General features: G+C 48.8%; 1 protein-coding gene across 1 annotated transcript in view; it reads left to right on the plus strand.

Annotated features, from left to right (window-relative positions):
* The first annotated feature begins 8,717 nt into the window (after positions 1–8,717).
* The window catches only part of LOC144504661 (BTB/POZ domain-containing protein 3), a 61,880-nt gene continuing 44,268 nt past the window's right edge, over positions 8,718–26,329 (plus strand). Inside the window, exon 1 of the mRNA XM_078230356.1 lies at positions 8,718–8,834. The gene's annotated coding sequence lies outside the window, so the exon portion shown is untranslated. The remainder of the gene's footprint in view (positions 8,835–26,329) is intronic.

The following is a 26,329-nucleotide window of genomic DNA, read 5'->3' on the forward strand; positions in this document are numbered from 1 at the left end:
TTAGGAACATTTAAGCGGTTATTGGATAGGCACATGGAGCACACCAGGATGGTAGGGAGTGGGATAGCTTGATCTTGGTTTCAGATAAAGCTCGGCACAACATCGTGGGCCGAAGGGCCTGTTCTGTGCTGTACTGTTCTATGTTCTATGTTCTATTATCCGGTGCCGGTAAGATCGCGAGGGACAAGAAAGATTTATCGGCTCTCTCACAATCTTACTGGCTTGCCCGCCCATCAGCCGGAGGGGGAAAATGATAAGATGGCCCCTGGATCAAATAAGGTGATATTACGTCAGAGGACCAAAGCCTTTTTGTATTCATTCGTGGGACATGGGCGTTGCTGGCTGGCCAGCATTTATTGCCCATCCCTAGTTGCCCTTGAAGGGCAGCTGCTGTGTCTCTAGAGTCACATGTAGGCCAGAGCAGGTAAGGGCGGCAGATTTCCTTCCCTAAAGGACATTAGGGAACCAGATGGCACCAAAAGAGAAAACGCTGGAAAATCTCAGCAGGTCTGGCAGCATCTGTAAGGAGAGAAAAGAGCTGACGTTTTGAGTCCAGATGACCCTTTGTCAAAGCTGATGACCGCTTTGACAAAGGACCATCTGGACTCGAAGCATCAGCTCTTTTCTCTCCTTACAGATGCTGCCAGACCTGCTGAGATTTTCCAGCGTTTTCTCTTTTGGTTTCAGATTCCAGCATCCGCAGTAATTTGCTTTTATCCAATGAGCCAAAATGGATACAAAATTGGCTTCTTGACAGAAGTCAGAGGGTGGTTGTCGAGAGTTGTTTTTCAAACTGAAGGCCTGTGACCAGCGGTGTGCCTCAGGGATCAGTGCTGGGTCCACTATTATTTGTCATTTATATTAATGATTTGGATGAGAATATAGGGGGCATGGGTTAGTAAGTTTGCAAATGACACCAAGATTGGTGGCATAGTGGACAGTGAAGAAAGTTATCTCCAATTGCAACGGGATCTTGATCACTTGGGCCAGTGGGCTGACGAATGGCAGATGGAGTTTAATTTAGACAAATGCGAGGTGATGCATTTTGCTAGATTGAACCAGGGCAGGACTTACTCAGTTAATGGTAGGGCGTTGGGGAGAGTTACAGAACAATGAGATCTAGGGGTACATGTTCATGGCTCCTTGTAAGTGGAGTCACAGATGGACAGAGTGGTGAAGAAGGCATTCGGCATGCTTGGTTTCATCAGTCAGAACATTGAATACAGGAAATGGGATGTCTTGTTGAAGTTGTACAAGACATTGGTAAGGCCACACTTGGAATACTGTGTGCAATTCTGGTCACCCTGTTATGGAAAGGATATTATTAAACTAGAAAGAGTGCAGAAAAGATTTACTAGGATGCTACCGGGACTTGATGGATTGAGTTACAAGGAGAGGCTGAATAGACTGGGACTTTTTTCTCTGGAGCATAGGAGGCTGAGGGGTGATCTTATAGAGGTCTATAAAATAATGAGGGGCATAGACAAGGTAGATAGTCAATATCTTTTCCCAAAGGTAGGGGAGTCTAAAATTAGAGGGCATAGGTTTAAGGTGAGAGGGGAAAGATCCAAAAGTGTCCAGAGGGGCAATTTTTTCACACAGAGGGTGGTGAGTGTCTGGAACAAGCTGCCAGAGGTAGTAGTAGGGGCGGGTACAATTTTGTCTTTTAAAAAGCATTTAGATAGTTACATGGGTAAGATGGGTATAGAGGGATATGGGCCAAATGCGGGCAATTGGGATTAGCTTAGGGTTTTTTAAAAAAAGGGCAGCATGGACAAGTTGGGCCGACGGGCCTGTTTCCATGCTGTAAACCTCTATGACTATGAGCCAGATGAGTTTTTCCGACATCAGTAGATTCTTAATTCCAGATATTTTTAAATCAAATTCAAATTCCACCATCTGCCGTGGCGGGATTCGAACCCGGGTCCCCAGAACATTAGCTGAGTTTCTGGATTAATATCTGGCGATAATAGCACTAGGCCATCACCTCCCAAAGAGATAGGCTTTAATAGGTGTCAAAAAGGAGAGAGAGAGAGGCAGAGGGACGTAGCGAGGGAATTCTAGAGTGTAGGGCGTAGATAGCTGAAAGCAGAGCGACAATAGTGGAGTGATTGAAATCAGACATGTGTGAAAGGCCAGAATTGAAGGAGTACCGAGGTCCTGGAGAGTTGTCGGGCAAACCAATTTGTCTCTGAGTAAATACTACCCTGCTGCTGTTGAGTGAAAGAAAGTGTTTCTCGATTAAAAGACTACATTTGAATGTTTCTTCAACCTTTGTCCTTGAATATCTCATTAGCTCAGGATTGCTCACTGAACTGGGACGTATATTTTCATAATGTAAAGCAGTATTTCAACTCCCTTGTGTCTGTCAGATACAGTGCCTATATTTATTACTCACACATCGTAAATCATTCTCCCCCCCCCCCCATCATTTTCATTGCAGGGATAATCTGAGTTTTTTCATGCTTATCTTGCCATGTTTGACCATGGAATCATCTCACACCAACTTTCCCAAGCGGCAACACATGTGGTGGCACATTGCCAAGGACTATCTCTGGAACTAAATCTGCTTACACACGAGCAGAAATAATAATAGCACGCATTTCTATAGCACCGTTAACATTGTAATATTCCTCAAGGTGCTTCTTTGGTTTTTTATCAAACAAAATCTGACATTCAGTGCACAAGGAGACATTAGGCCAAACAGTTTTTAAGTTTAAGTTCATTTATTGGTGTCACAAGTCGGCTTACATTAACACTGCAGTGAAGTTACTGTGAAATTCCCCTAGTCGCCACACTCCGGCACCTGTTCGGGTACACTGAGGGAGAATTTAGCATGGCCAATGCACCTAACTAGCACATCTTTCGGACTGTGGGAGGAAACCGGAGCACCCGGAGGAAACCCACGCAGACACGGGGAGAACGTGCAAACTCCACACAGACAGTGACCCAAGCCGCAAATCGACCCCGGGTCCCTGGCGCTGTGAGGCAGCGATGCTAACTCAGTTAAAGGGGTAGGTTTCAAGGAGCATCTTACAGGAGGAGAGAAAAGGAGGGGGTTAGGGACAGAATTCGAGCTGAGAATTGGAATGCATGGTCTGGGAAGGTAGCGGAGATGTGGAAATGCCGGCGTTGGACTGGGGTGAACACAGTAAGAGCTAGAACCCTTGCAACCTTTAAAAAGTATTTGGATGAGCACCTGAAACATCATAACATTCAAGCCATTCGCACCTTTTTATTCTCTCTATGGACAGCCATTGGCAGTCTTTCCCCTGGTTTCTGTGGCTACGACTCATCTTTCATTCCCTCCCCCTGCAGTATAAATACCTCCCACTTTCTCTGCCTTTTAGCTTTGACAAAGGGTCATCTGGACTCGAAACGTCAGCTCTTTTCTCTCCTTACAGATGCTGCCAGACCTGCTGAGATTTTCCAGCATTTTCTCTTTAGGTATAAGTCAAGGATATGGGACAAGTGCAGGAAAATGGGATCAGTGCGCTTCAGTGGTAGTTATTGTCGGGGCGAACTTAATGGGCTGAAGGGCCTTTTCTGCGCTATATGACTCTGTGAGTCTCCAAGCAGCTGAAGGGTCGGGCCACCGATGATGGAACAGTTAAAAGTGGGGATGTGCATGAGGCTTTAATGGGAGAACTCGGATATCTGATGATGGGGCTGGGGAGGGCAGAGAGAGATAGGGAGGGGGTGAAGGCACAATGGCATTTGGAAACAATAAGAATTCATAAAATTGAAACGTGTTGGACCAGGTGCCAATGCAGACCAGAGAACACAGTGGGTGAACACAGTGGGTGGCACGGTAGCACAGTGGTTAGCACTGCTGCTTCACAGCTCCAGGGACCTGGGTTCGATTCCCGGCTCGGGTCACTGTCTGTGTGGAGTTTGCACATTCTCCCTGTGTCTGCGCGGGTTTCCTCCGGGTGCTCCGGTTTCCTCCCACAGTCCAAAGATGTGCGGGTTAGGTTGATTGGCCAGGTTAAAATTGCCCCTTAGTGTCCTGAGATGCATAGGTTAGAGGGATTAGTGGGTAAATATGTAGGGATATGGAGGTAGGGCTTGGGTGGGATTGTGGCCGGTGCAGACTCAATGGGCCGAATGGCCTCTTTCTGTACTGTAGGGTTTCTATGATGGTTGAACAAATATTAGTGTAAGACATTATTGATTTATTTATTTGGTCACGAGACATGGGCGTCGCTGACTGGCCAGCATTTATTGCCCATCCCTAGTTGCCCGAGGGCAGTTGAGAGTCAACCACATTGCTGTGGCTCTGGAGTCCCATGTAGGCCAGACCATATAAGGTTGGCAGATTTCCTTTCCTAAAGGACATTAGTGAACCAGTCCAGTTTTTAGACAATCGATGATGGTTTCATGGTCACCATTACTGAGACTAGCCTTACATTTGAGATTTTCTTTTTTAAGTAATAAAATTTAGATTCCATCAACTGTTCTGGTGGGATTTGAACCCCGGAAGCGTTAGCCTGGGTCTTGAGATTAGAAGCCAGTGATATTACCGCTGCGCCAATGTCTTCTGCTAAAGACGGAGATTCCCCTGCCCCCTTTCTTAAATGTTCTCACTCATTAACAGCAGCTGATAATGAGTGGGGAGCTTGACGTCTGTTCCCACTGACAGTCGCCTGCCCCTCTGCCCTCCAGTCCTCTCCCTTCCAGGTCCAGACACAACATTCAATGTACAATCTGGCCGGGACACGACCCCAGTTGTGAACCCTTCTGACTTGCCCACTGTTGTCCTGGGCTGTTTCATTTTAACATTTTATTTGCTATGTTGTTTGCTGAATTGTACTGGTTGATGATATTAAGCACTGCTGACCCTTAGCACACCTGGGACTGTCCAGGTCCTTTTCAAAAGGGAACTACAGGAATGTAATTTGCATCTGATAAGCTCACCTTGTTTGTAGAGTCAGTGAGTCAGAGAATCATAGAATCCCTACAGTGCAGGAGGAGGCCATTCGGCCCATCGAGTCTGCACCGACCACAATCCCACCCAGGCCCTAACCCCATAACCCCGTGCATTTGCTGTAGCTAGTCCCCCTGATACTAAGGGCAATTTAGCATGGACAATCCAAAACCTGCACATCTTTGGACTGTGGGAGGAAACCAGAGCACCCGGAGGAAGCCCACGCAGATACGGGGAGACCATGCAGACCCCACACAGATAGTCATCTAAGCCGGGAATCGAACCCGGGTCCCTGGCGCTGTGAGGCAGCAGTGCTAACCACTGCGCCACCGTACCAGCCTGTCCACAGTCTACCTGGATAATTTGATTTGATTTGATGTATTTTGTCACGTGTACTTAGATGCAATGAAAAGTATTGTTTCTTGTGCGCTATACAGGCAAACATGCCGTTCATAGAGTACATAGGAAAGGAGAGGGTGCAGAGTGTCGTGTTACAGTCACAGCTAGGGTGTAGAGAAAGATCAGCTTAATATATGATGGGTCCATTCAAAAGTCTAACGACAGCAGGCAAGAAGCTGTTCTTTAGTCTGTTGGTATGTGATCTCAGACTTTTGTATATTTTTCCCAATGGAAGAAGGTGGAAGAGACTATGTCCAGTGTGCATGGGGTCCTTGATTATGTTAGCTGCTTTCCCAAGGTAGCAGGAAGTGTAGAGAGAGTCATTGGATGGGAGGCTGGTTTGCATGATGGATTGGGCGATGTTCATAACCCTTTGTAGCTTCTTGGTCAGAGCAGGTCTTGGGCAGAACAGGAGCCATATCAAGCTGTGATACAACCAGGAAAGATGCTTTCTATGGTGCACCTGTAAAGATTGATGACTCATAGTGTTCATGCCGAATTTCGTTAGCCCTCTGAGAAAGTAGAGGCGTTGGTGGGCTTTCTTAACTATAGCTTCGGCGTGGAGGGACCAGGACTGGTTGTTGGTGATCTGGACACCAAGAAACTTGAAGCTCTCGACCCTTTCTACTTCGTCCACATTGATGTAGACAGCGGCATGTTCTCCTTTATGCTTCCTGAAGTCAATAACAATCTCCTTAATTTTGTTGACATTGAGGGAGAGATTATTGTTGCGCATCAGTTCACCAGATTCTCTATCTCATTCCTGTACTCTGTCTCGCCATTCTTTGAGATCCAACTCAGCGGTGCTGTAATCAGTAAACTTGAAAATCGAGTTGGAGCGGAATTTGGCCACACAGTCATAGGTGTATAAGGAGTATAGTAGGGGGCTGAGAACACAGCCTTGTGGGGCACCGGTGTTGAGGATGATCATGGAGGAGGTGTTGTTGCCTATCCTTACTGATTGTGGTCTGTGAGTTAGGGAGTCCAAGATGCCTCCTCAACAGCAGACCCTCAATATAAATGGCAACTCTTTCAATAAATACCTGGCAGATTATCAATCCTGAGGTCAAAGCCAGTTCCAGACGCTGGATAAACATCTCTTTCAAAGTCATTGTGGAGAAGAAAGGTCACATGACTCAAGTGACCATTTTGAAATCCTTGATATGCCTTTGAGAACTGAGAGTCAATCTGCTGTTTTAACAGCTGGCTGGTGAGCCCCCAGACTGGACCCTCCAGGCAGAACAACAAGCCGCTCACCAAGCCTGTCTCTGCTGGAAGTTTTTGTAGCATCACCACCAAGCCAGTCTCTGTGTACCTACTTCATCTTGTGGTATCAGCACCAACTGAAAAGCGAATACCACAGTTCCGGTCTTCAGCCACTGAACTCAACACCTACGTAAAATAATTCCTCATTAGACTCTAATTTTGGACCCTGGAAATGACATGAACTAATCTTCACTTCTGTAAAACTCATATTCTCTATTCCCCCTTTATTGTGTGTGCGCGCCGTATGTGTGTGCGCATGTGTGTGTGCGTGTGTGCGTATGTAAATGTGTGTGCGCATGTGTGTGTGCGTGTGTGCGTATGTAAATGTGTGTGCGCATGTGTGTGTGCGTGTGTGCATATGTAAATGTGTGTGCGCATGAATGCATGTGTATGTAAATGTGTGTGCGTATGTGTGTACATGTATGTATGTGCGCACGTGTGTGTGTATACGTGCATGTGTGCACACATGTGCATGCATGTGTATGTGCGTGTGTGTGCATGCATGCGTGTGCACACATGTGCAGGTGCTTGTGTGTGCATGCATGTGTGTGTGTATGTGAAGAGCGGAAAGTTGCTAACACTCACCCCTGGGTTTTTGATGTGAAATAAACTAACCCTCTGAGTTAATCCTTTTGTTTATTGTGGATCATCAGTAAATTGAGTCACAAAAACTGAAGGATTGGGAGAAAACACCAAACAATAATTCAAAACATCTTCTGCGGCATGGTGGCACAGTGGTTAGCGTTGCTGCTTCACAGTGCCAGGGACCTGGGTTCGATTGCCGGCTGGGGTCACTGTCTGTGTGGAGTCTGCACATTCTCCCCGTGTCTGTGTGGGTTTCTTCCGAGTGCTCTGGTTTCCTCCCACAGTCCGAAAGACATGCTGGTTAGGGTGCATTGGCCGTGCTAAATTCTCCCCCAGTGTACCCGAACAGGTGCCGGAGTGTGGCGACCAGGGGATTTTCACAGTAACTTCATTGCAGTGTTAATGTAAGCCTACTTGTGACACTAATAAATAAATGTAACTGCGATGCATTGCGCTTGATGCACCATTGATTACGCAAAGACTCGTTGTTGTGAAATAATAGGTTATTAACAAAAGAACTGGAGCACACCCGAAACGATAGCTAATCCGAACTGAGGCAAAAGGGGCGGAGAGCAGTCACCTTTATACCCAGAAAAGGGCGGAGCCCCGGACTGAGGCAGCAGGGGCGTGTCCAGGCATATCCCATAAACAGACAATATTACAGTGGTTCACCACAGCGCTGTATTGGCCAAATTCAGTCCGATTGCACTTAGCAAAGAAAAAAAACAATGGAAACTCTGGTTATTATTTCATAGAAATCATAGAATCTCAACAGTGCAGAAGGAGGCCATTCGGCCCATCGAGTCTGCACCAACCACAATCCCACCCAGGCCCTATCCCCGTAACCCCACGTATTTACCCTGCTAATCCCTCGAACCTACACATCCTGGGACACTAAGGGGCAATTTAGCACGGCCAATGCACCTAACCAGCACATCTTTCAGACTGTGGGAGGAAACCAGAGGAAACCCACACAAACACGGGGGAGAACGTGCAGACTCCGCACAGAGAATGACCCAAGCCGGGAATCAAACCCGGGTCCCTGGCGCTGTGAGGCAGCAGTGCTAACCACTGTGCCACCGTTTAATTTTATAAATTCATTTTTTTTTGGTGTTGTGTGCTTTTCCTTTGGGCTGAGTGGTGAGACTGGGGCAAACTCACTTTGAGACAGGCGATGTAGGAGCACTGCATTGCTGAGATACACAGGCACTGGCTGAATGTATAACATATTTGACTGGAGATTTCAGGGAGAGACGTTGTTGAGTGTTCTGGTTACTAATTCAGAGAGGGAGAGCGGTAGGGGGGGATACTGCAGAGAGATGTCCAGTCCACACACAACAGCAGACATCACGTCCCTTCTGGTCGGCTTACTAGCAAGAGGCGCTCCAGCCCTGAGTCAATGGGAGGTGTCTCTGCCTGTCTGTCTCTCCACCCTCTCTCGGAAAGCTCTTCCCAGTTTTTATCCCCACCCTTCCCATCTTCAGGATGCTGGTAATCGCGACTGGACGCTGCGATTTTTGAGAGGCACCCCCCCCTCTCCCCCAGCTCCTGGGGGTGCAATTACTTGGGGGGGTGGGCGGTGGGTAGTGGTGGAAACATTGGAGAGTCCCGCTGCCTCTTTATCCCACCGCTGCAATCCGAATCGACATCCGAACAGGTCAGTGATTCTCCCCACAAAAGAAAGAGGGGGGGGGGGGAGGGGGGGTTAGCAGCGGCTGGTGGGGCAGAATGGGGAGGGACAGGGACAGGGACAGGGAGGGGGGGTGTGGTGGTCTCCTCCCTGGGGTTCAGGATCCACTGCAGGCTTACACTGTGGAGTGGGGAGGAAGGGGAAACAAGTCAGGAGGGTGAAATTCACCCTCTGTCAATTACACTTCGCTGTATCTTTGTTTGGAAATTAGACGGTGCAGTTTCTCGCTGGGAGGGTGGGGGAGAGAGGGAGGATAACAGAGAAAGTTTTCTTTTGTGAAGGAGAGTTGCTCGTGTTGCTACTTAATCGAGCTTTTTAAAAATTTAATTGTCCCACAACAGTGTGCCAAAATTTTCCTGTTTAATTCCCCCAGCCCCCTCCCCTGTTTAAAAGTAAAGTTAAAGTTTATTTATTGGTCACGATTAAGGCTTACATTAACACTGCAATGAAGTTACTGTGGAATTCCCCTAGCCGCCACACTCCGGGTCAATGCGCCTAACCAGCACGTCTTTCAGAATGTGGGAGGAAAATCGGAGCACCCGGAGGAAACCCACGCAGACACGGGGAGAATGTGCACACAGACAGTCACCCAAGACAGGAATCAAACCCAAGTCCCTGGCGCTGTGAGGCAGCAGTGCTAACCACTGTGCCGCCGTGCCGCCCAATGCTGTTTAATTCCCAGTCTCCCCCCCCCCCCCCCCCCCCCGCCCCCATCCTCCTGTTTTGCCCCGATCTGAGTGTTCCCCAACAGTTTAGAGCTCCAGGAACACCCTACGGCGTTCAGTTGTTGGGACTGCTTGCTGTTCCACAACTCCCTGTCTCTCTCTTTCTCTCTCTCAGTCACAGGAGAAAGCTGTTTGACTGCAGATAACAAACAGAGGCTGTAGAACGCAATGCCAGCTTGTTTTTCAACCAGCCCCACTCTTCCTGACCAGTATTAGGGGTCCTGATAAATTTGGCTTCATGGAGTGGGAGGGGGAAGGCGAGAATGATTAACTTCGGGCAAAGTTAGATTGGAGAAAGTTGGGTCGCAGTGAACTTCTATCCGGAAACGGTGTTTTGCCCGTCTAAAGTGAATTTGAGGCATTGCAGCATCTTAGTTTAATTTGACGATTTTATAAATCGTCAGTTAGGTTGTGTGCAACTCCTACTATGCCGCAACCATGTTTATAAGATGGATATTGCTGAGACGTGTCACTGAAATTTTCCAACTGGCACTCATCAGGACAAACACAAGAATGCCAAATTTCAAAACATCACGACAATCTATACTACAAGAGAAAAGCTTGCTGATTGGTTGGCAAGCATGAGTTTGATTTGACTTGGGCTAATTTACAATGATGTTTATGTTTATATGTTTACGTTTATTTATTATTGTCACAGATAGGTTTACATTAACACTGCAATGAAGTTACTGTCAAAATCCCCTAGTCGCCACACTCTGGCGCCTGTTCAGATACACTGAGGGAGAATTTAGCATGGCCAATGCACCTAATGTGTTTCGGGGCCTTTAATCAGCCTTTAGTATTTAACTTTCAGACATCATTAACATTGTTGGCTAAATTGATAAACAGCCACTGTCGAGGTTGAATAAAGTATTTTCGGCCGTAGAGAAAGATGAACTTAATACAAGGTAAGTACATTCAAAAGTCTGATGGCAGCAGGGAAGAAGCTGTTCTTGAGTCGGTTGGTACGTGGCCTCAGACTTTTGTATCCTTTTCCTGACAGAAGAAGGTGGAAGAGAGAATGTCCGGGGGTGCGTGGGGTCTTTAATTATGCCGGCTACTTTGCCGAGGCAGCGGGAAGTGTAGACAGAGTCAATGGATGGGAGGCTGGTTTGCATGATGGATTGGGCTACATTCATGACCCTTTGTAGTTTCTTGCGATCTTGGTCAGAGCAGGAACCATACCAAGCTGTGATACATCCGGGAAGGATGCTTTCTATGGGGCATCTGTAAAAGTTGGTGAGAGTCATAGCTGACATGCCAAATTTCCTTAGTCTTCTGAGAAAGTAGAGGTGTTGGTGGGCTTTCTTAACTATAGTGTCGGCATGACCAGGACAGATTGTTGGTGATCTGGACACCTAAAAACTTGAAGCTCTCGATCCGTTCTACTTGGTCCCCGTTGATGTAGACAGGGGCATATTCTCCACTACGCTTCCTGAAGTCAATGACTATCTCCATTTTACTGACATTGAGGGAGAGATTATTGTCACTGCACCAGTTCACCAGATTCTCTATCTCATTCCTGTACTCTGTCTTGTCATTGTTTGAGATCTGACCCACTACAGTGATGTCATCAGCAAACTTGAAAATTGAGTTGTAGCAGAATTTAGCTACACAGTCATAGGTGTATAAGGAGTATAGTAGGGGGCTGAGGACACAGTCTTGTGGGGCACCGGTGTTGAGAATGATCGTGGAGGAGGTGTTGTTGCCTATCCTTACTGATTGCGGTCTGTGGGTTAGGAAGTCTAGGATCCAGTCGCAGAGGGAGGAGCTGAGCCCCAGGCCACGGAATTTGGAGATGTGTTTTGTTGGGATAATGGTGTTGAAGGCTGAGCTGTAATCGATAAATAGGAGTTTGACATAGGTGTCATTGTTATCTAGGTGTTTCAGGGTAGAACCAGGGAGATGGCGTCTGCTGTGGACCTGTTGTGGCGGCAGATGAACTGTCGTGGATCCAGGCAATCTGGGAGACTGGAGTTAATGTGTGCCATGATTAACCTTTCAAAGCACTTCATAATGATGGATGTCAGAGCCACCGGGCCGTAGTCATTAATGCCCGCTGCCTGGCTTTTCTTTTGTACAGGGATGATGGTTGCCTTCTTGAAGCAGGTGGGGATCTCAGGTTGGTATAAGGAGAGGTTAAAGATGTCTTCGAATACTCCCACCAGCTGGTCAACGCAGGATCTGAGTGCACATCCGGGTACCCCTTCCAGGCCAGTTGCTTTCCGCAGGTTAATTTTCAAGAAGGCCGATCTGACGTCTGCAATGGTGACCTTGGATACCGGTTCAGCCAAGGCCTCTGGGGCGGATGATGTCCTCTCGCTAATCTCTTGCTCAAAATGGATATAGAATGCGTTGAGCTTATTGGGGAGGGGATGCATTGTTGCCGGCGATTCTACATACCTTCACCTTGAGCCTATTATGTCGAGTACACCTTGTCATAATCAGTGGGTGTCTGTGTGGCTAGCCTGGGACTCTAGCTTGTTCCGGTACTGTCTTTTGGCATCTCTGATGGGGCTCTGTAGATTGCATCTGGATTTTTTGTACAGGCCAAGGTCACCTGACTTGAACACCTGACACCTGGGTAAACAGTGGGTATCCCTGTTCATCCATAGTTTCCAGATGGGAAACACACGGATTTACTTCTTTGGCACACTGTCTTCTACACACTTACTGATGTCGTGGTGTACTCATTCAGGTTGGTTGCTGAGTTCTTAAATACTGACCAGTCCACTGACTCAGAGGAGATCACCCAATTCCTCAGACCAACATTGCACGACTTTCTTTATCGGATTTTCCCGCTTCAGTTTTTGCTTGTAAGCCGGGAGCAGGAGCACGGCCTTGTGTGGTCTGATTTGCCAAGGTGTGGGCGGACGATAGAGCGGTAGGCATGTTTGTGTAGGAGTGGGTGAGGATGTTTGGGCCTCTGATAGGACAGGAGATGTGTTGGTAATATCTTGGTAGGACGCTCTTTGAATGCTGTGCTTGGCAGAGCATGAGGAGAAGTCTATGGATTGTGAGTTCTTGTAGCACCTCTGAGAGCTTGAACTGCATCAAAGATAGGTTTTTCCAAGCAAGTACATATTTTTCCGAGCTCATGCTCATCTGTACCATCCGGATCTCATAGAATAGAATCATAGAAACCCTACACTGCAGGAGACCTTTTCGCCCATCGAGCCTACACCATCCACAATCCCACCTAGGCCTTATCCCTGTAACCCCACATATTTACCCCTCTAACCTACGCATCCCGGAACACTAAGGGACAATCTCGCACGGCCAATGCACCTAACCTGCACATCTTTGGACTGTGGAGGAAACTGGAGCACCCGCAAGAAACCCATGCAGACATGGGGGAGAATGTGCAAACTCCACAAAAACAGTGACCTGAGACCGGGAATCGAACCCAGGTCCCTGGAGCTGTGAGGCAGCAGTGCTAACCACTGTGCCGCCCGCTCCTATGGTCTGGCTTCCAGTGAGTGGAAGGATACGGTTGACGTTGGATCAGACTGCTTAAAAAAGCTGATGAGATTTATAGCTTTGTAAACAAAGATCTAGGATACAAAACTAACTGAAGTTAGGCTAAGCACTTATAAATACTGGGGTTAAGCCTCAGTTGGAGCAATGCCTGGGCCTTCGAGGGACTACAGATCTGCTACGATTGGCCTGGAGTTTCCTGGAATTGAAGATCAGTCTCAAGGACACTGCCGAGTGCGACTCCTGAGAAAAACCATCGGGCATTTTAAAAAGATTGGCTTTCGTCATCATTTTCTTTGAACATTTCTTTTTACCAGGTATATTGAAAATGGGCAATAAAGCTGTTTTTTAAAATTCATTTGTGGGACATGGGCATCGCTGGCTGGCCAGCATTTATTGCCCATCCCTAGTTGCCCGAGGGCAGTTGAGAGTCAACCACATTGCTGTGGCTCTGGAGTCACATGTAGGCCAGACCGGGCGAGGACGGCAGATTTCTTTCCCTAAAGAACATTAATGAACGAGATGGGTTTTTGCGACAATGGTTTCATGGTCATCAGTAGATTCTTAATTCCCGATTTTTTTTTTTTTATTGAATTCAAATTCCACCATCTGCAATGGCGGGATTCGAACCCGGGTCCCCAGAACATTAGCTGAGTTTCTGGATTAATAGTCTGGCAATAATCCCACTAGGCCATCATCTACCCCTCGCCATGGTTGCGCAGTGGTTAGCACTGCTGCCTCACAGCCCCGGGTTTGATTCCGGCCTCGGGTCACTGTCTGTGTGGAGTCTGCATGTTCTCCCCGTGTCTGCGTGGGTTTCCTCCGGGTGTTCCGGTTTCCTCCCATATTCCATAAATGCGCGGGTTAGGGTGGATTGGCTGTGCTGACAGTCAATCATCATCCAATAGGGCAATGAGTCTTTTTACTTTCCAGTTGGCGTAGGAAGGCAGTGCGTCACAAGGATGGGTTGGCTGACTGATGGCTGGAGCCTGGGGACAAGTCATGTGATGAAATCTCCAGGAATACATTTCATCACAGTTGGCAACCCTAGGCGATGGGGAGAATTGTTCGAATGATACTAGGGTTTGTGTAGAGAGACGAGGTCGCTCTCCTTCGAACACAGAAGGTTCAGAGAAGATTTGATGGCGCTGTTCAAAAGTACGAGGGGTTTCGGAAAAGAGGAAATAAGGAGAAATGGTTTTCAGACAACACGGATTGAAGGTCATTGGTAAAGGAACAAGAGGCCAAATGAGGAGAATTATCTTTTCACAGCGAGTTGTTGTGATTGAGAATGCATTGGCTGAAAGGGTTGGTGGAGACAGATTCAATAAGTTAAGTTTATTTGTTGGTCACAAGTAGGCTTACATTAACACTGCAATGAAGTTACTGTGAAAATCCGCCACACTCCAGCACCTGTTCGGGTCAATGCACCTAACCCCCACATCTTTCGGACTGTGGGAGGAAACCGGAGCACCCAGAGGAAACCCTCGCAGACATGGTGAGAATGTGCAAACTCCACACAGACAGTGACCCAAGCCGGGAATCGAACCCGGGTTATGTGACCCAGTGTCAAATGTCGTCTTTGAAACGCCTTGGGACATTTAACCATGTCAAAGACGCTATATAAATGCAAGTCATTGTAGTGATTTGATTTGATTTGATTTATTATTGTCACATGTATTAACATACAGTGAAAAGTATTGTTTCTTGTGTGCTATACAGACAAAGCATACCGTTCATAGAGAAGGAAACGAGAGAGTGCACTAAATTAACAGAGCAGTGGTTCAATGAAAATTCATGCTCCATAAATTTGGTGATTTCTTGGCAGGGATTGGGGAAAAAAAGATGATTGTGAAGAGCTTTGGTTCTCTGTAAATATATATTGTGGACAGGATCAAATTTGGACACCTATAGTCTATGCTTATGCTTATTGGGGGTAGCACGGTGGCCCAGTGGTTAGCACTGCTGCCTCACAGCGCCAAGGACCCGGGTTCGATTCCCAGCTTGGGTCACTGTCTGTGTGGAGTTTGCACATTCTCCCCGTGTCTGCGTGGGTTTCCTCCGGGTGCTTTGGTTTCCTCCCACAGTTCGAAAGACATGCTGGTTAGGTGCATTGGCCATTCTAAATTCTCCCTCAGTGTATCCGAACAGGCACCGGAGTGTGGCGACTGGGGGATTTTCACAGTAACTTCATTGCAGTGTTAATGTAAGCCTACTTTGACAATAATAAATAAACTTTAAAATCTTTTACATTTTATGTGTGAGGAATGGGGATATTGCAAAGGTGGAGTCCAGTGAAGACCCCTAGAATTTAGAACCTTCAGAGAAAGGGAGGGGAGCAAAAATATTGATGTGGGGGAGGGGAGGGATGTGGGGGATGGGTGGGATGTGGGGGATGGGTGGGATGTAGGGGAGGGGAGGGATGTGGGGGAGGGGAGGGATGTGGGGGAGGGGAGGGATGTGGGGGAGGGATGTGGGGGAGGGGTGGGATGTGGGGGAGGGATGTGGGGGAGGGATGTGGGGGAGGGGTGGGATGTGGGGGTGGGATGTGGGGGAGGGATGTGGGGGAGGGGTGGGATGTGGGGGTGGGATGTGGGGGAGGGATGTGGGGGGGGGGTGGGATGTGGGGGAGGGATGTGGGGGAGGGGTGGGATGTGGGGGAGGGGTGGGATGTGGGGGAGGGGTGGGATGTGGGGGTGGGATGTGGGGGAGGGATGTGGGGGAGGGATGTGGGGGAGGGGTGGGATGTGGGGGTGGGATGTGGGGGAGGGATGTGGGGGAGGGGTGGGATGTGGGGGAGGGGTGGGATGTGGGGGAGGGATGTGGGGGAGGGGTGGGATGTGGGGGAGGGGTGGGATGTGGGGGAGGGATGGGATGTGGGGGAGGGGTGGGATGTGGGGGAGGGATGTGGGGGTGGGATGTGGGGGAGGGGTGGGATGTGGGGGAGGGGTGGGATGCGGGGGAGGGATGCGGGGGAGGGATGTGGGGGAGGGATGTGGGGGAGGGGAGGGATGTGGGGGAGGGGTGGGATGTGGGGGAGGGATGTGGGGGAGGGGTGCAATGTGGGGGAGGGATGCGGGGGAGGGATGTGGGGGAGGGGTGGGATGTGGGGGAGGAGAGGGATGTGGGGGAGGAGAGGGATGTGGGGGAGGGGAGGGATGTGGGGGAGGGGAGGGATGTGGGGGAGGGGAGGGATGTGGGGGAGGGGTGGGATGTGGGGGAGGAGAGGGATGTGGGGGAGGAGAGGGATGTGGGGGAGGGGAGGGATGTGGGGGAGGGGAGGGATGTGGGGGAGGGGAGGGATGTGGGGGAGGGGAGGGATGTGGGGGAGGGGAGGGATGTGGGGGAGGGGAGGGATGTGGGGGAGGGGAGGGATGTGGGGGAGGGGAGGGATGTAGGGGAGGGATGTAGGGGAGGGGAGGGATGTAGGGGAGGGATGTAGGGGAGGGGAGGGATGTAGGGGAGGGATGTAGGGGAGGGGAGGGATGTAGGGGAGGGATGTAGGGGAGGGGAGGGATGTAGGGGAGGGGAGGGATGTGGGGGGGGGAGGGGAGGGATGTGGGGGGGGAGGGGAGGGATGTGGGGGAGGGATGTGGGGGGGGGAGGGGAGGGATGTGGGGGAGGGGAGGGGGGGATGTGGGGGAGGGGAGGGATGTGGGGGAGGGGAGGGATGTGGGGGAGGGGAGGGATGTGGGGGAGGGGAGGGGAGGGATGTGGGGGAGGGGAGGGATGTGGGGGAGGGGAGGGATGTGGGGGAGGGGAGGGATGTGGGGGAGGGGAGGGGAGGGATGTGGGGGAGGGGAGGGGAGGGATGTGGGGGAGGGGAGGGATGTGGGGGAGGGGAGGGATGTGGGGGAGGGGAGGGGAGGGATGTGCGGGAGCGGAGGGGAGGGATGTGGGGGAGGGATGTGGGGGAGGGGTGGGATGTGGGGGAGGGGAGGGATGTGGGGGAGGGGAGTGATGTGGGGGAGGTGGTGAGGGATGTGGGGGAGGTGGTGAGGGATGTGGGGGAGGGGGTGAGGGATGTGGGGGAGGGTTGGGATGTGGGGGAGGGGTGGGATGTGGGGGAGGGGAGGGATGTGGGGGAGGGGAGGGGAGGGATGGAGGGGAGGGATGTGGGGGAGGGGAGGGGAGGGATGGAGGGGAGGGATGTAGGGGAGGGGAGGGATATAGAGCGAGAAACCTCAAAACAATATTTTCCCAGAGAAATTAAGTAACAAAGAGGTCCTCCTTGTAATGATCCTTACTAGCCGGTTGAGCTTTGTTTAAGCTTAAGTTTATTTATTTGTGTCATAAGTAGGCTTACATTAACACCGCAATGAAGTTACTATGAAAATCCCCTAGTCGCCACACTCTGGCGCCTGTTTGGATATGTAGTGTAATATATGTCACCATGTAATCACAGCACCCGGCAACAGCTAGAACCGAACTGTCAGACAAAAATCACCCTAAACTCACAAACTAAAACACAGTCAGTTTGCAGCAGAGTTATTTCACACTGTCCAAGGCTGCTCCAGTTTGGTCTTTTTTTTGTTCATTCACAGTCAGGGCAAGTCCTTCTGTCGAATCCATTGTGCGGACTTTTACAGACAGGCTCCAGAGCTGGATGTGTTTTTTTGTTGGACTCTGTAACCACAGTACGCGGGGGGCCCCTGTAAGGGGCCTGGCAATGTGCTTTCCAGCTATTTTAGGGACTTCCTGTTTTTAGTTCAGTTGCAAATAAGTACCACGCAGTAATACTTGTGGGAGACAAAGGATCAGGAGCCAATTGGCAAGTACAGTTTTCACCTCATACTCTGCCGTCATACTCCAGTCCTTTGTTCGCAGTGTAGCGTACAGTTATAAGGTCTCATTTTAAATACAGACTTGAATGGGGTGGCACAGTGGTTAGCATTACTGCCTCACAGTGCTCGGGACTCGGGTTCGATTCTCAGCTTGGGTCACTGTCTGCGTGGAGTTTGCACGTTCTCCCCGTGTCTGCGTGGGTTTCCTCCGGGTGTTCCGGTTTCCTCCCACAGTCCGAGAGACGTGCTGGTTAGGGTGCATTGGCCGTGCTACATTCTCCCTCAGTGTACCCGAACAGGCGCCGGAGTGTGGCGACTAGGGGATTTTCACAGTAACTTCATTGCAGTGTTAATGTAAGCCTACTTGTGACACTAATGAATAAACTTTAATTATATAGTATGGATAGAATTAGAATGTGTACAAGCTAAAGATTCTGACGGACGATGGCTTGCTACACCTAGCAGTTAGTAACATTGACTGAGAGGGTGGGGATAACAGAGGGTGTGAAATGTAACAGGGGGATTCAAGCACATGGAGATTACAGAACAACTTTATTCCATGGGTATCAAATCTTGATTTGATTTATTATTGTCACATGTATTGGGATACTGTGAAAAGTATTGTTTCTTGCGCGCTATACCGACAAAGCATACCGTTCATAGAGTATGTTGGTGGGAATACTGTTTCCAATTCTGGTCACCACACTGCCAGAAGGACGTGGAGGCTTTGGAGGGAGTACAGAAAAGGTTTACCAGGATGTTGCCTGGTATGGAGGGTATTAGCCATGAGGAGAGATTGAATAAACTGGGATTGTTCTTCCTGGAAAGACGGAGGTTGAGTAGTGACCTGATAGAAGTTTATTAAATTATGAGAGGTATAGATAAGGTGAACAGTTGGAAGCTTTTTCCCAGGGCAGAAATGACAATTACAAGGGGGCACAAGTTCAAGGTAAGGGGGGAAAGGTTCAGTGGAGATGTGTGGGGGAGGTTTTTTACACAGAGGGTGGTGGGGGCCTGGAATGCACTGCCAAGTGAGGTGGTTGAGGCAGATACGTTAGCCACATTTAAGACTTATCTGGATAGGCATATGAACAAACAGGGAATAGAATGATATGAGGGTTGGTTTAGATAGGACAAACATTGAGGGCCGAAGGGCCTGTACTGCGCTGTAGTGTTCTATGTGATCGGCGCAGACTTGGAGGGCCAAAGGGCCTGTTCCTGTGTTGTACTGTGTTCTGTTCTTTAGTACATAGGGGAGAAGGAAAGGAGAGAGTGCAGAATGTAGTGTTACAGTCATAGCTAGGGTGTAGAGAAAGATCAACTTAATATATGATAGAACCATTCATAAGGCTAATGACAGCAGGGAAGAAGCCATTCTTGAGTGTAATCTAAAACACCTGATGTAAACGTGGTCCATGGACTCCACCAGATTGCAAAAAGGGCGGGTTTCTCGGGTGCCCGTGCACCAGTGCAATTTACAGTTGTATGGCACTGCTGCTTGCAACACCCTCCACTCCAGGCCCCCAATGTTAAGGGGCAGGGTCCCCCCATCCCCCCACAGTGGGACCTCCCCTGGGGACCTCCGTCGCTGGATGGCAACAAGGCACGCCAAGGCATGTTAGGGCAATAGGCGAGGGCACGGAGGTGGAAGGTGTGCAGCAGCAGCCCACACAGGAAACCCTTCCTTTTAGTGGCAAGGGCACGGAGGGCACTCCTGTGAGGTGATCCAGGCTGTGGGCTCCAGCCCCTGGGTTGTGGCGTCTGGGCTTGGGGCCGGTGTGAAATTCCATCCGAGCAGGGGTGCACTCAGACGGGATTCCACCGCACAGTTGTGCCTCATCGAGACCACGCGTGACACCCCCAGCTTGCCAAGGACCTCGCCTGCTGTCCTGAGGAGGAGACCCCATGGTTGGCCAAATGCCCCCAGCTGACGTCATCCACTGGCAGGGACCTTGTGCTCCGCAGGGAATGCCCCATATCCGAAGTTGGGACACTTAAGGTGCCGCTCGTCGCTACCCCTGCTACAATACATTGGATAGTGAGTTGTTTGAAACTGTACCCGTGTCTTCTGAAAGTCGAACCACATTTCTCAAAGGCATTGGAATTGCACGTATCACTGGAAATTCAGTGTGAAATTTGTTGAAGGTGTGGCACTGTTTAAGCTGGGAGGGAGAGAGAAACCCCAGTTTTATTTATTTACTTATTAGTGTCACAAATAGGCTTACATTAACACTGCAATGAAGTTACTATGAAAATCCCCGAGTCGCCACACTCCAGCGCCTGTTCGGGTCCACTGAGGGAGAATTTAGCACGGCCAACGCACCCGAACCAGCACGTCTTTCAGACTGTGGAAGGAAACCGGAGCACCCGGAGGAAACCCACGCAGACACGGGGAGAACGTGCAAACTCCATACAGACAGTGACCCAAGGCTGGAATCGAACCTGGATCCCTGGCGCCGTGAGGCAGCTGTGCTAACCCACTGTGCCACCGTGCCGCCCAGAAAACAGCTACAGGATTCCCATCAGTTGCGGGGAAGCTGTCAGTATCTGCCATTAGGAACAGAGTGATTGAGGACTTGAACAGATATGAGTTGGTCAGAGAGAATCAGAATGTTGAGGATAAATTGTGTCTGGCTAATTTATATGGGGAGGCGATGGCCTAGTGGTATTATCACCAGGTTATTAATTCAGAAACTCAGCTAATGTTCTGGGGACCCGGGTTCAAATCCCGCCACGGCAGATGGTGGAATTTGAATTCAATAAAAAAAAATGTGGAATTAAGAATCTACTGATGACCATGAAACCATTGTTGATTGTTGGAAAAACCCATCTGGTTCACTATTGTTCTTTAGGGAAGGAAATCTGCCGTCCTTACCCGGTCTGGCCTATATGTGACTCCAGAGCCACAGCAATGTGGTTGACTCTCAGCTGGCCTCCAAGGGCAACTAAGGATGAGCCAGCCAGCGACGCCCATGTCCCACAAATGAATTTTTTAAAATTTTGTTAAATTTTTGAGGAATTCACTAAGAAAATAATAAGGGAGTATCTGTGCATATTATCTATATATCTAACAACCAAACGGTATATAGTAATTTTTAATTCCTTATTCAGGTTTAAATAGATCTCATGGGAATTCATTTCCTCCAAAGGTCCCAGTTTTAGTATTTAACTCGAATCTGTCTTTAGAAATGTATAAGCAGCACCGACTTTGGAATCAACAGTATAATTAAGATTTGGTTAGAATAGATTGTAGCAACGTTTTAGGAAGTGGATACCACTAAAACTTTGAATGTCTATGACCCAAAAGCCACTTGACGCAAGACAGCTTTTGCAAAACAAACACTAAACAAAGCACGATCACAAAATGGAGATGCAGGAGTTAAGATGTAACCGTTAAAAGAACCAAGCATATTTTAACCTCTGTGAAGTGAAAATTGAGCAAGGTTTTGACAAAGCACGGTGGCACAGTTGCTGCCTCACAGCTCCAGGGACCCGGGTTCGATTCCCGGCTTGGGTCACTGTCTGTGCGGAGTTTGCACGTTCTCCCCATGTCTGCGTGGGTTCCCTCCGGGTGCTCCGGTTTCCTCCCACAGTCCAAAGACGTGTTGGTTAGGTTGATTGGTCATGGTAAATTGCCCCTTAGTGTCAGGGGGATTAACAGGGTAAATATGTGGGGTTATGAGGATAGGGCCTGGGTGGGACTGTGGTCGGTACAGGCTCGATTAGTGCATTAGCCGTGCTAAATTCTCCCTCAGTGTCCCAAAATGTGTAGGTTAGATGGATTAGATTAGTCGTGCTAAATGTGTGGGGTTCCAGTGATAGGGCGGGGGGAGAGGGCCTGGGTAAGAAACTCTGTCGGAGAGTCGGTGCAGACTCGATGGGCCGAATGACCTCTTGTACATTGTACAGATTCTATGATTCAATTGGAAAATCCTAACAAACAAGGTTATTGCTGAAAATAACCATAAGACATAGGAGTAGAATTAGGCCACTCGGCCCATCGAATCTGCTCTGCCATTCAATCATGGCTGATATTTTTCTCATCCCCGTTCCCCTACCTTTTCCCCATAACCCCTGATCCCCTTCTTAATCAAGGAGCTATATATCTCTGTCTTAAAGACACTCAATGACCCGGCCTCCACAGCCTTCTGCAGCAAAGAGTTCCACAGATTCACCACACTCTGGCTGAAGAAATTCCTCCTCATCTCTATTTTAAAGGATTGTCCCTTCAGCCTGAGGTTGTGCCCTCTGGTTCTAGATTTTCCTACTAGTGGAAACATCCTCTCCACGTCAACTCTATCCAGGCCTCGCAGTATCCTGTAAGTTTCAATAAGATCTCCCCTCATCCTTCTAAACTCCAACCAGTACAGACCCAGAGTCCTCAACCGTTCCTCATACGACAAGCTCTTAATTCCAGGTATCATTCTTGTGAACCTCCTCTGGACCCTTTCCAAGGCCAGCACATCCTTCCTTAGATACGGGGCCCAAAACTGCTCACAATACTCCAAATGAGGTCTGACCAGAAAACAACGTTTTTTGTCAAAGCTTTTCTTCTTGCACTCATCAGGACATCAGACAAGAATAGAATGTGAGGAAAGTTGACAAATTTATACTGATTAACAGGTTTATAATTCGTAGAGAGTGGCAGCAATTGAAAATGCATCAGGAGAATGATTAAACCAACTAATGCTACACAAAGCTATAGTCTGATGAGATCCAATATACGAGCGAGTGAGCTTTAAAGTAATCCAATCATGGGCTTTCAATGACTTAATCTACTGAGTTCCGATGCATTCTTCCTGTTCAGGATGCCATCCTAACCCTACGATTGTGTCCTTGCCCCATAATTAATCCTCTTGCAGGTTCTCATTATTTTATTTAGAGGACAAAGGAATTCCGTGCTGCATTGTGCAATGTTACTAACGGTGCAGACGTTAGCAGCGTAGCGACGTACACAGAGCCCAGGATTTCCCTGCAATCAGCCAAATCTGTCACAGCCTTGGCAAGACGCCCTCCCACAACTGCATTGTGGGGATGTGATTCCGTATAAGCGTGTACAGGTGTTCCTCAAAGGTGTTTTTTGTGAATGCAGTCCCATCTTGCAGGCCACGCGATTTTTAAATTAGGATCACAGAATAGAATGGAATTCCTACAGCGCAGAAGGAGGACATTCGGCCCATCGAGTCTGCACCGACCCTCTGATTGTGCATCATACCCAGGCCCAATCCCCGTAACCCCAAACGTTTACCCCGCTAATTCCCTTAACCCACACATCTTTGGACACTATGGGGCAATTTAGCATGGCCAATCCACCTAACCTACATAGCTTTGGACACTAAGGAAGAATTTAGCATGGCCAATCCAGCTAACCCATACATCTTTGGACACTATGGGGCAATTTAGCATGGCCAATCCACCTAACCTACATATCTTTAGACACTAAGGAAGAATTTAGCATGGCCAATCCACCTAACCTACACATCTTTGGACACTAAGGGACAATTTAGCATGGCCAATCCACCTAACCTACACTTCTTTGATTTGATTTGATTTATTATTGTTACATGTATTAGTATACAGTGCAAAGTATTGTTTCTTGCGTGCTATATAGACAAAGCATACCGTTCATAGAGAAGGAAAGGAGAGAGTGCAGAATGTAGTGTTACAGTCATAGCTAGGGTGTAGATTAAGATCAACTTAATTCAAGGTAGGTCCATTCAAAAGTCTGATGACAGCAGGGAAGAAGCTGTTCTTCAGTCAGTTGGCACGTGACCTCAGACTTTTGTATCTTTTTCCCAACGGAAGAAGGTGGAAGAGAGAATGTCCGGGGTGCGTGGGGTCCTTGATTATGCTGGCTGCTTTGCTGATGCAATGGGAAGTGTAGACAGAGTCAATGGATGGGAGGCTGGTTTGCATGATGGATTGGGCTACATTCACAACCTTTTGTAGTTCCTTGCGGTCTTGGTCAGAGCAGGAGCCCAGACCAAGCTGTGATACAACCAGAAAGAATGCTTTCTATGGTGCATCTGTAAAAGTTGGTGAGAGTTGTAGCTGACATGCCAAATTTCCTTAGTCTTCTGAGAAAGTAGATATGTTGGTGGGCTTTCTTAACCATAGTGTCGGCATAGGAGGGACCAGGACAGCTTGTTGATGATCTGGACAGCTAGAAACCTGAAGCTCTCGGCCATATCTGAAGATTTTGACCTCTGGACTGTGGGAGGAAACTGGAGCACTCGCAGGAAACCCACGCAGACGCAGGGAGAACGTGCAAACTCCACACAGACAGTGACCCGAGGCCAGAATTGAACTAGGGTCCCTGGCGCTGTGAGGCAGCAGTGTCACCCCTCCTATTCTCCAGCCTTCTGGGAGAGTGAGTGCAGCCCAGTGAGTTAGGTGATTGCTGACAGTGCCAGGGACCTGGGTTCGATTCCCGGCTTGGGTCACTGTCTGTGCGGAGTTTGCACATTCTCCTCGTGTCTGCGTGGGTTTCCTCCGGGTGCCTCGGTTTCCTCCCACGCTCCAAAGATGTGGGGGTTTGGCGGATTGGCCACGCTGATTGAAGGTGATATTGGACAGTGGATGGGGGGGGGGTAGGCAATCACACAAGGTGCTTGTGCCAGGAATGTGTGTCATTTTACTGTGCAACATTAATTACTTCCCATCACTCGATCTCTTAAATAATTCCATTGGCACAGCACATCCGACTGCATTTCCACAGTGATCAGTGAAATGAGCTCTGTCGATTCCTCTCCAGGCTCTAACGCAATTGTAGAGTGTCATCTTCATACAAATGAGTTGTACAACCTGGACACACAGGCTGATTTCTCGCCTCGAACTCTCGTTTCTGGTTTTGAGTGAGTGAACGTTATCAGTCATGTTGAAAGATGTGTTGACTGAGTGATTTGATTTGATTTGATTTGATTTATTATTGTCACATGTATTAACATAGAGTGAAAAGTATTGTTTCTCGCGCGCTATACAGACAAGGCATACCGTTCATAGAAAAGGAAAGGAGAGAGTGCAGAATGTAGTGTTACAGTCACAGCAAGGGTGTAGAGAAAGATCAACTTAGTGCAAGGTAGGTTCATTCAAAAGTCTGACAGCAGCAGGGAAGGAGCTATTCTTGAGTCGGTCGGTACATGACCCCAGACTTTTGTATCTTTTTCCCGACGGAAGAAGGCGGAAGAGAGAATGTCCGGGGTGCGTGGGGTCCTTGATTATGCTGGCTGCTTTGCCGAGGCAGCGGGAAGTGTAGACAGAGTCAATGGATGGGAGGCTGGTTTGCGTGATGGACTGGGCTTCATTCATGACTCTTTGTAATTTCTTGCGGTCTTGGGCAGAGCAGGAGCCATACCAAGCTGCGATACATCCGGAAAGAATGCTTTCTATGGTGCATCTGTAAAAGTTGGCGAGAGTCGTAGCTGACATGCCAAATTTCCTTAGTGAGTTAATATCGTAATCTGCTTAAGTGGCTGGCTCTGACTCTGTTACTGAGGTGAAAGGTGACTTGCGATTGGAGTGTGAAGCACGTTTCCCATCTTCTTGCATCCAGCTCCTGCTGCTTATTGAATACAGATGACGTTAGGTCCAGGGCAAAAGTTACTCTGAGCCAACACCGTGCTTCCACAGCAACATTATGTAATGCCTTTAAGGTCCCAAAATGTCACAAGATGCTTCACAAGACTTTTATCAAACAAAATGGTTCTCCCAGCCATTTAACGGGATATGAGAAATTATGACTTTAAGTTCAGTCAAAGAGGTAGACTCTAAGGTGCATCTTAAAGGAAGAGGCTGGAGGGGGGTTTACGGAGTGAATTCAGGAGCTTGGGACCCAGGCAACTGAAGATGAGGCCACCAATGGTAGGAGTGATTAAAATAGGCAATGTTCAAGAGGCCAGAATCAGAGGAGTGCAAAATTTTAGGGCTGAAGGCAGCACAGTGGTTAGCACTGTTGCCTCAGCTCTAAGGACCTGGGTTCGATTCCCGGTTTGGGTCACTGTCTGTGCAGAGTTTGCACATTCTCCCCGTGTCTGTGTGGGTTTCCTCCGGGTGCTCTGGTTTCCTCCCACAGTCCAAAGATGTGCAGGTTGGGTAGATTGGCTGTGCTAAATTGCTCCTTAGTGTCCCAAGATGTGTAGGTTAAGGGGGATTAGCAGAGTAAATATTAGGGCTACGGGGATAGGGTGGGGGATGGGCCTGGGTAAGATGCTCTGTTAGAGAGTTGGGTGCAGACAAATGGCCTGCTTCTGCACTGTAGGGATTCTATGAAGGAGATGAGAGAGATAGGGAGGGATTTGAAAAGCAGGTTGAGAGGTTTGCTAGCGCGGCCGATATAGCTCAATGAACACGGGGTAATGGGTGAATGGGACTTGACGCGAGTAAGGACGTGGGCAGCAGAGTTGTGGCTAACCTCAGGCTTACACAGGATGGGAAGCCGACCAGGAGGGCATTGGACTGGTGAACCCGCGAGGTAGCA

The sequence above is a fragment of the Mustelus asterias genome, chromosome 15 (genome assembly GCF_964213995.1).
Source record: "Mustelus asterias chromosome 15, sMusAst1.hap1.1, whole genome shotgun sequence".
NCBI classification, from domain to species: Eukaryota; Metazoa; Chordata; class Chondrichthyes; order Carcharhiniformes; family Triakidae; genus Mustelus; species Mustelus asterias.